At 43.5% G+C, this 12,192-nt stretch overlaps 1 pseudogene; it reads right to left on the bottom strand.

The window, feature by feature from the left end:
* Nucleotides 1-8,176: 8,176 nt before the first annotated feature.
* LOC115896022 lies at nucleotides 8,177-11,817 on the bottom strand (annotated as a pseudogene).
* Nucleotides 11,818-12,192: the final 375 nt, after the last annotated feature.

Genomic DNA, 12,192 nt, shown 5'->3' with positions numbered 1-12,192 from the left:
CAAAAGAGCTTCAGTCCTATTTTCAGTTTTGTTAGTTCTACCTCAAAGTATCTGTGTCTCTCTCGGCATCCTCCTGCCTCCCAAGTGAAATCTAGCAGCCACCACGCCCTCGATGTTCATCATCTCTTTCCCCGGTAAGGTGACAAAGGCCAATTCAGATACCAGGGTGATGAGAAATAAGATTAATATAAGTGCACTAGACTAGATAGAGAGTCAGTAATCATTTTTTTCCTGAAATGCTCTTTTTTAATGAAATCTGTGCTGTCAGGGGAAAATACTGTCATTACATCAGAAATTTTGTATACTGTGTGTACGTATATGTGTAGGTATATGAATGTGTGTGTTTATATATGCTTTATATATACGAATATATAATCGACTTTCTCTCCAAATAGTTTAGGGGAAGTAGGCAGGAATTTTAGGAATATAATTTGGAATGAGAGTGAGGAGATTGTCTAGCTTCAGAAAATGGGCACGGGCTGGGTGCAGTGGCTCACGCTTGTAATCCCAGCGCTTTGGGAGGTCGCGGTGGGTGGATCACTTGAGCCCAGGAGTTCAAGACCAGCCTGGGCAATATGGCGAACCCCCGTCTCTATTAAAAAAAAAAGAAAAAGAAAATGAGCACGAAGTGTATCTACACTGTACGTGCATATAACATCACATACCTTGTATACACATCCTAATGCTCTTTTTTCAGGTTCCCATGACAAAATGTTGCTAATTCTATAGTATGTGGGACAAAATGACATTGTTCTAATAAAAGCATCTCTGGCCTGAGGCTAAGGGAAGCCTGCCACGGAGGGGTGGTTAGTATATAGAACAAACATCTTGTTTTCCATTTTAAATCTATCCCTGAAAATCCCATGCTCTTTATGATAAGAAAACAGATATGAGTGTCATTTTACCTCTGACCATGAACCTTCTGACACTTTAATTTCTTAGAATCTAAGATTGTCTTGCAGATAGACCTTTGCCCCAGATGTCCTTAACTGGAATGAAACTGAACAATATTAAATTAAGTAATCTACATTTAAATTCAAACATGACCATGATGGAGTCACAGATTTCTCTTCCCACTGTAAACAACTAGAAAACTAGACAAAATAGATGAAAAATTGTTTTCAGACATTGGACAGCTGGCAATGCAGGATCATGGTCTTTGAGAGAGAGAAAAACACAGTGAACCCTGTGATTGCCATGACTTTCTGCCCAGAGGAGCTCTGCAGACCAGGGAGGTAGAACCAGGCAGGGGATGGCCATCTCAGAGGAGGAGACAGACATCAGACGCCAAGGCAGCTCAGATTTTGTGAAGAATACCTGGGAGGCAGGAGCTACCCAGAAGAAGAGCAGCAGAAATCTGCAAAGGGATTCCACCCAGTCGTTGACTGAAGGCCAAACTGGGTATGCATAGGTACAATTCCACAGGGCTAGGCCGACAACTACTGCCAGGAGCGGGGCAGTTACGAACCTCACGCAGGGCTGGAAGACATTTGATTTTTGACTAGCCGGAGGGAATAGACCTTGCTGAATCCTCAGCACATTCAAAAGAGAAATTAGGCCGGCCAGATGGCTCACGCCTGTAATCCCAACACTTCGGGAACCTGAGGCAGGCAGATCACCTGAGGTCGGGAGTGTTGAGACCAGCCTGACCAACATGGAGAAACCCCGTCTCTACTAAAAAAAAAATAAGCCAGGCGTGGAGACGCACGCCTGTCATCCCAGCTACTCAGGAGGCCCAGGCAGGAAAATCGCTTGAACCTGGGAGGCAGAGGTTGCAGTGAGCCAAGATCACACTGTTGCACTCCAGCCTGGGCAACAAGACCAAAACTGCATCAAAAAGAAAAAGAAAGAAAAGAAAAAAAAACCCCAAAAAACAGAAGAGATACTGGATGCGTAGTCATGCGTTGGTAGTGGGACTAAACTAGCCCTACCGTAAAGACTAATCCAGAACTTCACTAACAAAGTTTAAGAGCAAGTCTTAAAAGGGTTAAACTGATCAGAATAAACTAACTGGTTGGCAAAAGAAATTCAACACTCCTTAAAGGAAGACAACATAATCTAGACACTCAACAATGTCGCATATGAGGCGCCATAAGTAGTCAAGGAAGCAACCACACCCTCGGGATATGGCAACTGTGGTGATTGTCCAGTCAACATCATGAGTCTCAGCATTCACACTACATGTAGGCCAGCTCATTATAACAAAGCTGTCTCCAGAAGGGAATTTCCCCTGTAAGGAATATGCACATTTTGACTTTACCTGTCCTCAGACTGACCCCTTGCTCATTATATAATAAAAAACACATCCCTGGGTGGAGATTTAAGGTGCTAATGAGGCATGAGATGTATGAACAAGCATGTACAGCTACTACACAAATGTACCAAGAGGACCGCCCAGAACATGCCTACTAGCAACACCTCTTCCTACCCGCTTATGAATAACCATGGAAGACTCTCATAAAGGGAGCATCCCTTGCTCCGGTCTTTGCTGTCCCATCTTCACGAGCAGCCAGACCTGAAATCTCCCTCTCTCAGAGTGTACTGTCCATTCTGCGCCTAACTTTCAAAAGAGTCTTTCTCTTTCTCAATAAATTACTTTATGCTACATCTTCTTTGTTGTGTGTCTCTTGTTTAAATTCTTTTAAACTAAGAAGACAAGACTTGAAGACTCACAACAGCCATCAACACATAACACTGTGTGCGTATTCAATAAAAAATGATTCCTTGTGCAGAGGCAGGGAAACGTGACACATACCAGGAGAAGAATCAGTCAAGGGCAAGACCCAGAAATGACAGTTGATTGCATTAGCAGATAGGAAATTTAAAGTTTATAATATGATTATTTATATCAAGGGCTTAAAGAGAAATATGAATAAAATGAAATAAAAGATACAAAAAATTATGATGCCAAATAAAAAAACACCGTATCTGAAAAGAAACATCCAATCAATAAGTTTAATAGATTAGCATTAAAAAAAAAGTAACAGCAGACTTGAAGACATAACAATGGAGGCTATTGAAAATAAAACACAGAGAGAGAAAAAGGCTAAAAAACAAAGAACCTCAATGATGAATGTGACAGCATCAGTGATCAAACATACATGCCGTTAGAATTCTTGAAGGAGAAAAGAAAAGCATTAGAAGGAAGAATGACTGAATGTTTTCACATTTAATGAAAATTATAAACTCAGGGATACAAAATGTTAATGAATACCAAGTAAGATAAACACAAATATCACACATCATCGAATTGCTGAAAATGAGTGACAAAAAGAAAATCTTAAAAACAACTAGAGAAAAACAAGACGTGATACATACTGGGGACAAACAGAAGGAAATCACTGGTCCTCCCATCATACACAAGGCAAGCCAGAAGGCAACAGAATATCTTTAAAAACTTGAAGCCAAGTGTGGTGGCTCAACTGTAATCCCAGCACTTTGGGAGGCTGAGGGGAGAGGATTGCCTGAGCCCAGGAGTTTGAGACCAGCCTGGGCACATGACGAGACCCCATCTCTACAATTTTTTTTTTTTAAATCAGCCAGCACGGTGGCAGGTACCGGTCCCAGCTGCTCAGGAGGCTGAGGCATGAGAATTGCTTGAATTCAGGAAGTCAAGGCTGCAGTGAGCTGTGATCATGCCACTGTACTCACAGTGTTGTTTTGGGACAGAGCACGACTCTGTCCCAAAACAACAACAACAACTTGAGGTGGAAAAGAACTGTCAGCCCAGAATTTTATATGTAAAGAAAATATTCCTCAAAATCAAAATAAACGGAGATATTTTCAGACAGAGAGAATGTTTGCTAATGGACCTCTACTCTAAAACAAAACAAAACAAAACAAAGTTAAAGAAAGCTCTTTAGACTGAAGGAAAATGATATCAATTAACTCTCTGCTCAAATAAATCCACCAAAGGAATGAAGAGTATTGGAAATAGTAAGTATGTAATAAGTACTATAAAACTTTTTTCTCATTTAGAAATTATTTAAAAGACAATTGTTTAAAGAGAAAATTATAAAATGCATTGTGAGGTATACAAATGCAGAAGAAAAATGCGTGACACACAGCACAAAGGATGGAATACGAAAAACTGAAGTATACTGTTAAGAAACTCATATGTTACATGTGAAGTGGTGTGTTATTTGAAGGTAGAATGTATAAGATAATGATGCCTATTGGAAACCCTAAAGCAACTACTAAAACCAAAATTGAAGTATAGCTAACAAACCAATGGAGGAAATAAAAGAGAATACTAAAAAATATTCAATAAATTCAAAAGAAGGCAGAAAAAAATGGAACCAAGAATAGGTGGTACAAACAGAAAACAAAATAGCAAGATATAATTTAAAGCTACCCATATTAGCCGGGCACAGTGACCCGTGCCTGTAATCCCAGCACTTTGGGAGGCCAAGGTGGGCAGATCGCAAGGTCAGGAGATTGAGACCATCCTGGCTAACGCAGCAAAATCCCATCTCTACTAAAAAAAATACAAAAAATTAGCCGGGCGTGGGGTGTGGCATGTTGCCTGTAGTCTCAGCTACTCAGGAAGCTGAGGCAGGAGAATCACTTGAACCCAGGAGGCAGAGGTTGCAGTGAGCCGAGATTGCGCCACTGTACTCCAGCTTGGGCGACAGAGCAAGACTCCATCTCAAAAAAAAAAAAAAAAAAAAAAAAAAGAAAGAAAAGAAAGAAAGAAAGAAAAAGAAAAAACTAGCCAGATCAGTAATCACATTAAATGCAAATGGCCTAATCATGGCATAACCCACAGGCCAACCTCCCATTTCTGTAAATAAAGCCTTATTGGAACACAGCCAGGCCCATTCATTTACGTACTTTCTATGGCTGCTTTCACACTACATCATGGTTGGGTAGTAGCAATCTAAACCATATGGGCCTGAAAAGCCTAAAATATTTACCATTTGGCCCCTTTAGGCAAACAGTTGCTGACCTATGGTTTAATCACTCCTACTGAAAAACAGTAATTATCAGAATGGATATAAAAGCAACACATAACTATACGTTACTTATAAGAAATTCACCTTAAATATGAAGACACGGATTACAAGTAGAGGATGGAAAGAAACATACTATGCAAATATTTCCTCAAAGAAAGCGAGAGTGGGGCTATACTGCTATCAGACAAAGTAGATTTCTGGATGAGAAATAGCACCAGAGTTAAGGAGAAACATTGACTCCGGTGATAAAAGAGTCAATTCACCACAAGGACATAACAATCCTCAAAGAATATCTGCCTAAGAAACAAAGCTTCAAAAATGGACAAGACTGAAAGGTGAAATAGGCAAAACTAAAATGATAGTTGCAAATTTCAATATCTATTTCTCACTGTATAATAGAAACAGTAAGAAAATCAGAAAGGATGTAACAATCATTTATAGAACATCCACACCAAATATAAAATACACATTTTTTCCAAATGCACAATCACCGTAAGACACATTTGCTGTGCTGTAAAACAAGGTTAAAGAAATAGTAAAGGTTTCAAATCATATAGACCTGGAATCTCCAACCCCTGAATCACAGACCTATGTGAGTCTGTGGCCTCACAGCAGGAAGTGAGCAGCAGGCAAGTGAGTGAATCTTCATCTGTATTTACAGACACTCCCCATCTCCCACATTACTGCCTGGGCTCCACCTCCTGTCAGATCAACAGCTAAGCATTAGATTCTTATATGAGTGCAAACCTTACTGTGAGCTTCACTTGTGAGGGAGCTAGGTTGTGTGCTCCTTATGAGAATCTAATGCCTGATGATCTGTCACTGTCTCCCATCACCCCCAGATGCGAGTATCTAGTTGCAACAAAATAAGCTCAGGGCTCCCACTGATTCTACATTATGGTGAGTTGCATTATTATTCCTTATATATTGCAATGTAATAATAATATAAATAAAGTGGACAATAAGTGTAATACATTTGAATCATCCTGAAACCATCCACCTTCCCCTGGTACATGGAAAATTGTCTTCCACAAACTGTTCCCTGGTTGCCAAAAAGGTTGGGGGCCACTGTTATAGACCATATTCTCTGACCTTAATGAGATGTAACTAGAAATCTATAATACAAGCTCATCCTGGGATCATCCTTCACTCTCAGACTGGGCATTCCTCTTGCCTTTCTCCCTTATCGAGTCCCTTGTTTCCTGAACTGTTTCTTCTTCATTGTTTTAGTTTATCCTTCTGGTGGAGCACATTTTCCTATAGTTTTGTGAGAGAGGGTGCATGGGAGCTAAGTTGAATATGTCATCTTTGCCCTGACGGATCCACTCTCTACCTTTCTCCACCATGCTCTGTGCACTCGGAGGCCGACCACACACAGTTGGCATCAATGGATTCCCATGTCCTCTGACTTCTGGAGGAGTTTAAATAAGAGTAGGCATCAGCAGGGAAGGAACAGAGAAAGGACACTGAGGTTGGGATATACATATAGTATCTTCCAGCTTTTTTTCTGTCAGGTCACTCAGTACAAGTCACGTCCCTTGAGGGAAGATCTCAGATCCTACTTGAGGAAAGATCTCAGATCCTAGAAGGCAGTCTTCTCCCTGCAGACCTTTTGTACCGCAGTGCTGGTCACAGCTCTCTTTCCACTCCTCTTTGGGCAAGGGGTTCCTAATCCCTCACTTCACTATTGCCATGGTTTTTCTATGATTTGATCAGATCTTTGTAAGTACAGTCTTTATTAACATTCTCTTCCAATATCCCAGTTTGCATTTTTTCTGTCTTCCAGTCAGGATTCTTTATGATATAGGAGATAAAAACTTAACAACTTAACAACTTGGTTCTCAGAAAATGCACTCTGGGTGGCTAGAACTACAGGCATATGCCTGGCTATTTTTAATTTTTTTGTGGAGACAGAGTCTGGCTGTAGGGTCTTGCCGTGGGGTCTCACCCAGGCTAGTTTTGAACTCCTGGCCTAAGGTTATCCTCTGACTTCACTCTTGTACCTTACATGGCAAAAGGGCTTTGCATGCGTTGTTAGAAGCAGAGAATCTTGCCCAGCTGTGGTCACGGAGGGATCCAATGACAGAAGAAGGAGGAGAGATTCAAAGTGTGAGAGCGACTCGACCCATGATTGCTGGCTGTGAAGATGAACTAAGGGGCCATGAGTCAAGTGTGAGTGGTCCCGAGAAGCCTGGAATGGCCCTTGGGTGACAACCTGCAAGCAGTAGGGATCTCAGTTCGACACCGACAAGGAACTGAACTCTGCCAAATCCCAAATGAGCAAGGACATGGATCTTCCTGCAGAGCCTCCAGAAAGGAAAACAGACCTGCCAGCACCTTGACTTCAGCCCTGTGAATCCCTTGGCACTCTTCCAGCCTAGAGAACTAAGGAAATTTTGTGGTGTTTAAGCCACTAAGTTTGGGGTCATTTGTTAGGGCAGCAATAGAAACCTAACTTCCTTTCTGAGTGAATTCAATGCTGTTTTAATGACTTGGTATGCTGGGCAAGATTCTCTCCTTCTAGGACTCATGAGATTAGATTGGCTTCACCCACATTGCCCAGGTTAATCTCTCTTGCTCAAGCTCAGATCCTTACTCACATCTGCAAAGTCCCTTTTGCCATGTAAAGTACAAGAGTGAAGTCGACACCTTAGGCCAGGAGTTCAAGACCAGCTTGGGTGAGACCCCATAGTGAAACCCCACAGACAGACTCTGTCTGTGCCAAAAAATAATAAAAATAGTTGGGCATATGCCTATAGTTCTAGCCACCCAGAGGAGGGAAGGTTGCTTGAGTCCTGGAGGTCACGACTGCAATGAGCTATGAATGTACCACCTGGGCAACAGAGTGAGCCCCTGTCTCAAAAAAAAAAAAAAAGAGAGAGAGAGAGAGAAGAAAAGAGAAAGAAATGTAAAGAGTATTCATCTCATTCTGTTCAAAGAAGTACATACTGCATCCTTTGAGTGAATTGCTTATGGAAAGCAGCTGGCAGGCAGCTTCTTTTTTCTTACTGCAGACATCAAATATCTCTATACATGAAAGGGCAGTGGGGTTGTTTGTCCATCCCCCTGCTATAGTGGAAGGCTTCATAAAACCGTCCTGCAAGGAATAAGTCATCTTTGGATAAGTCAGCCGCAGGATCCTGGGTGTCACCTTGGAAACTGTTGCATAATTTACCAATCTGGAACAGACCTATTTTGCAAGTCTGAACTCCAAATTTTAGTTAAAGCAAAACGTGGTTGGTGATCCCACTGTCGTCTTTCTCGCCTGGTCCCCGGATGGCATCACTGAAAGTCAGAGCCTCACCTGAGCAGGCGACGTGGCAGTGGTTGTTTTCCCGCAGCTTTCCATGTCTGCACCACGTGAAGCTGTTGATCTGGAAGATGCCGTAGTCGATGCTGCCGTCATCCAGGACCCTCTGGGCCGTGGTGTTGTAGCCGCTCTCGTAATACGCCATGCAGATCCCTGGAGGGGCAAAGCCAGAAATGTCAGCAAAGGAAGTGCATTGTTCGCTCTAAGCCTGGTCTGAGGGTGAGTTTCCTTATCCCTGTTACCTGACTGCTTCCTCCCAATACACCTTGGGGCGGCGTGGGGCAGGTGTGAACCCAGGGGGCACACCGGGGGCACACTGGGGGCTGGGATGGCACACCTGAAGCTGCACACCTAGTCAGGGGCTGAGCTTAACCTAGACCAAAAGTCAGGTCCCTCTCTCCCCATAATGCCAGCAGAGGTGGCGTTATTTTCCCCTTCCCTGGCTGGTGTCATAAGGGCAGGACTCCAGGAATAAGGAAATGAGGGGCCGGCGAGGAAGGAGAGGAGACCCAGAGAGCCACAGTTAGGCCAGCAGCCACCCCTGGGTGCGGTGAGGGCGGAGCATGGTTAGCTGGGAAGACACAGCAGGGAGTGTGGCCAGGACTTCAACATCTCAGGGGAGAGGCCAAGGACAGAGAGAGGAGGAAAGAAGGAATCTCACAGTTTCCAAGGCTGAAGCCCCCGTAGTTGTCCAGGCCAGCCCTCGAGAATATTTTTGCCAGTTTGCAACGAGTATAGATTTTGGACTCAGCGCCTGTGACCAGGCAGCCAATGAGGGTCAGAATACCCGCAGCCTTCATCCTCAAAGCCTGCTGGAGACAGAACCTGCCAAAGAGCGGAGACCGAGTCAGATGATCTTGATTCGGGAACTTTGAAATCCAGCGGCGGTGACTGCGCACAGCCCTGCCTAGATGCTGCCTGTCACTTTGGTCATTCAGAGCCACCATCAGGCAAAACCGGCCACTCTACAGTCCAGGGAAGGAAAGCGACTGAAGGCTGTTTCCTTAGTGCTTTTCCATACAGTAACTTTCTTTCTTTTTTTTTTTTTTTTTTTTTGAGACGGAGTCTTGCTCTGCCTCCCAGGCTGGAGTGCAGTGGCCAGCTCTCAGCTCACTGCAAGCTCCGCCTCCCGGGTTCACGCCATTCTCCTGTCTCAGCCTCCCCAGTAGCTGGGACTACAGGCGCCCGCCTCGTCGCCCGGCTAGTTTTTTGTATTTTTTAGTAGAGACGGGGTTTCACCGTATTAGCCAGGATGGTCTCGATCTTCTGACCTCGTGATCCGCCCGTCTCGGCCTCCCAAAGTGCTGGGATTACAGGCTTGAGCCACCGCGCCCGGCCTTAACTTTCAAGTCAATGCTGTGTTCTCAGGGTTAGGCAAGTGAAAAAATTAACCCTCCAGGTGAAACCCACAGGGGGCATTTTCAGGATTTCTATTTTAATTCTATGAATAAAGAATAGAATACAAGGGTGAAACATTCCCTATACTGCTGACCCTTGAACAACATAGGTTTGAACTGCGTGGATCCATTTATACCTGAATTTTTTTCTGCCTCTGCCACCCCTGAGACAGCAAGATCAACCCCTCCTCTTCCTCCTCCACCTCAGCCTGGTCAGTGTGAAGACAACCAGGATGAAGGCCTTTATGATGATCCACTTCCACTTAACAAATAGTGAATATAATATAATAGTAAATATTTACTGTTAGCAAATAGCTAATATTTACAAATAATATATCTTCTCTTCCTTATGATTTTCTTAATAACATTTTCTTTTTTCTACCTTACTTTATTGTAAGAACCCAGTATAGACATAGAACATACAAAATATATGTGGATTGGCTGTTCATGTTATCAATAAAGCTTCCCGTCAGCAGTAAGTTATTAGTCGTTAAGCTTCTGGGGAGTCAAAAGTTAAGTGCGAGATTTTCAACTGAGCAGGGATTGGCACCCCTGGCCCCTGCATTTGTTCAAGGATCAACTGGATGTGTAGAAACAGACACCCCATTTCAGCCAGAGATGAAAGACACGTGGGCCTGTAGGAACAACTTTAAGATTCATTGTTTGGGGGTTTACTGAAGGGTGAAGATTAAGCACTTAATCTTTCATTTTCTTTTCTCAATGCAATTCAAAATGTGGGAGCGTTGCTTCCAAAGTATCAGTGTTTTATCTTAGATGGCAAATGCATTGCTTTGCTAGGCTTCACCCGCCAGTGCTCTGGGGGGCCTCCTAAAAGTCTGGCGCCTGACTGGGGAGCAAGAGGGATGGAGGACAATGCCTCACGAAAGGAGGAAAGCACCTAGGGGAGCAGAGGGGCAATAAAGAGGCCCCCAGGGAAGCATTTGAAATGGGAGTAGGATCAAGAGTGCTGTCTCCTGCTGCCTACTGATTTTCCACAATATCCTCCTCTCTTAAAAGAATGTCTTCCCCAAATACAGCAGCCTTGCTGGGATGGGGTGAAGTGAAATTTCTGACACCTGCTTGGGATCCTGAACTTGATGTTCATACATATGTTCATCCCGTGTCATTTTCTGCACTTGCCTAGAAACTTCTCCAGTCATTAGTTTCTCTCCCTGGGGCTGCATTGAAAGGCTAGGCCCAAAACAGGGCTAAGTAGTCATCAGCAAGGCCACCGCACCAAGTAACAAGCAGGGCTTTAAGGTAACTAAGCCATAAGGTAAGAACTGTGTTTCATGAGGAGCACACACATTACAAATGTGAATAGCAAGGGTCAGCAAATTAGGTCTGCTTCTGTATGTAAAGTTGTATTGAAACATAACTACACCCATTTGGTAATATATTGTTGGTGGCTGATTTCCTGCTGCAGTGGCAGAGTTGAGTAGCTGTATTAGAGGTTGTATGGACCACAAAGCCTAATATATTATTATCTGGTCCTTTTCAGAGAAAACATGCCAGTCTGTGGTGTACAGCATGGTGTTAAGCTGTGAGGGTTTAAGATGCACAGCTTAGGCCAGGCACGGTAATCCCAGCACTTTGTGAGGGTGAAGAGGGCAAATTGCTTGAAGCCAGGAATTTGAGACCAGCCTGGGTGACAAAGGTAGACCTCTGTCACTACAAAATACACAAAAATTAGCCAGGCATGGTGGTGTGTGACTGTGGTCCCACCTATTTGGGAGGCTGAGGTGGGAGGATCTTTTAAGGCTCAGATGTTGAGGCTGTTGTGAGTTGTGATTATGCCTCTTCACTCCAGCCTGGGCAACACAGTGAGACCCTGTCTCAAAAAAAAAAAATAAAAGATGCAGAACTTACAAATAAAGTGGGTTTCCATCCCCTGCCTTGGAATTTTACTGATGTCAAACAAGTCAAAACAAAACCCACAGCAATGATAACCCCAAGCATCATGTCCTGCATCCTTCAAGAACCTGCCATTGCTGGTTCTCAGGGACAGGTGGCTTCATAAGAGTAATTCAGGTCTTACTGAAAAGGCAGATTCCCGGTGCCTGCCCCAGAGGCCAGTTTCTCAGGTGAGTCTGTGGAAGAAACACTGTTCCACTTACTCAGTCGGTGACTGGCAGCTCAAGTGAGCGTCCTGCATCCGCTGAAGCCATGTCTGATTCTAACAACGCGCAAGTTTCCTTCAAGAACCCTTCTTTAGAGTGTTAGAGAAAGAAAAATTCTTAGTCCTTTGTTTCTCACCACCTAGAGATGCGAGAATTCTACTTCTTGGGACTAAAAGCTGTATCATCCTGCATGCTTGTGTTCTGAGGCAGGTGATAACTGTCTTCTGGGCCTTAATATCTCTCATTTTTTCTCTTTTCCTCTCAACAACCCTCCTCACTACACAACTTGGCCAGGGCCTCCTGTACAAGTGAGAGCTGTTCTCTAAGGCAACAGTCTGCAAACTTTATCACAAATTCCATTAATAAAGTTAAGCATGTATCCTCTTTAGATGTATATTAAATTATAAATC

This window comes from Rhinopithecus roxellana, unplaced genomic scaffold, assembly GCF_007565055.1.
Source record: "Rhinopithecus roxellana isolate Shanxi Qingling unplaced genomic scaffold, ASM756505v1 contig442, whole genome shotgun sequence".
NCBI classification, from domain to species: domain Eukaryota; kingdom Metazoa; phylum Chordata; class Mammalia; order Primates; family Cercopithecidae; genus Rhinopithecus; species Rhinopithecus roxellana.
This window is presented reverse-complemented; position numbering and strand designations above follow the sequence as displayed.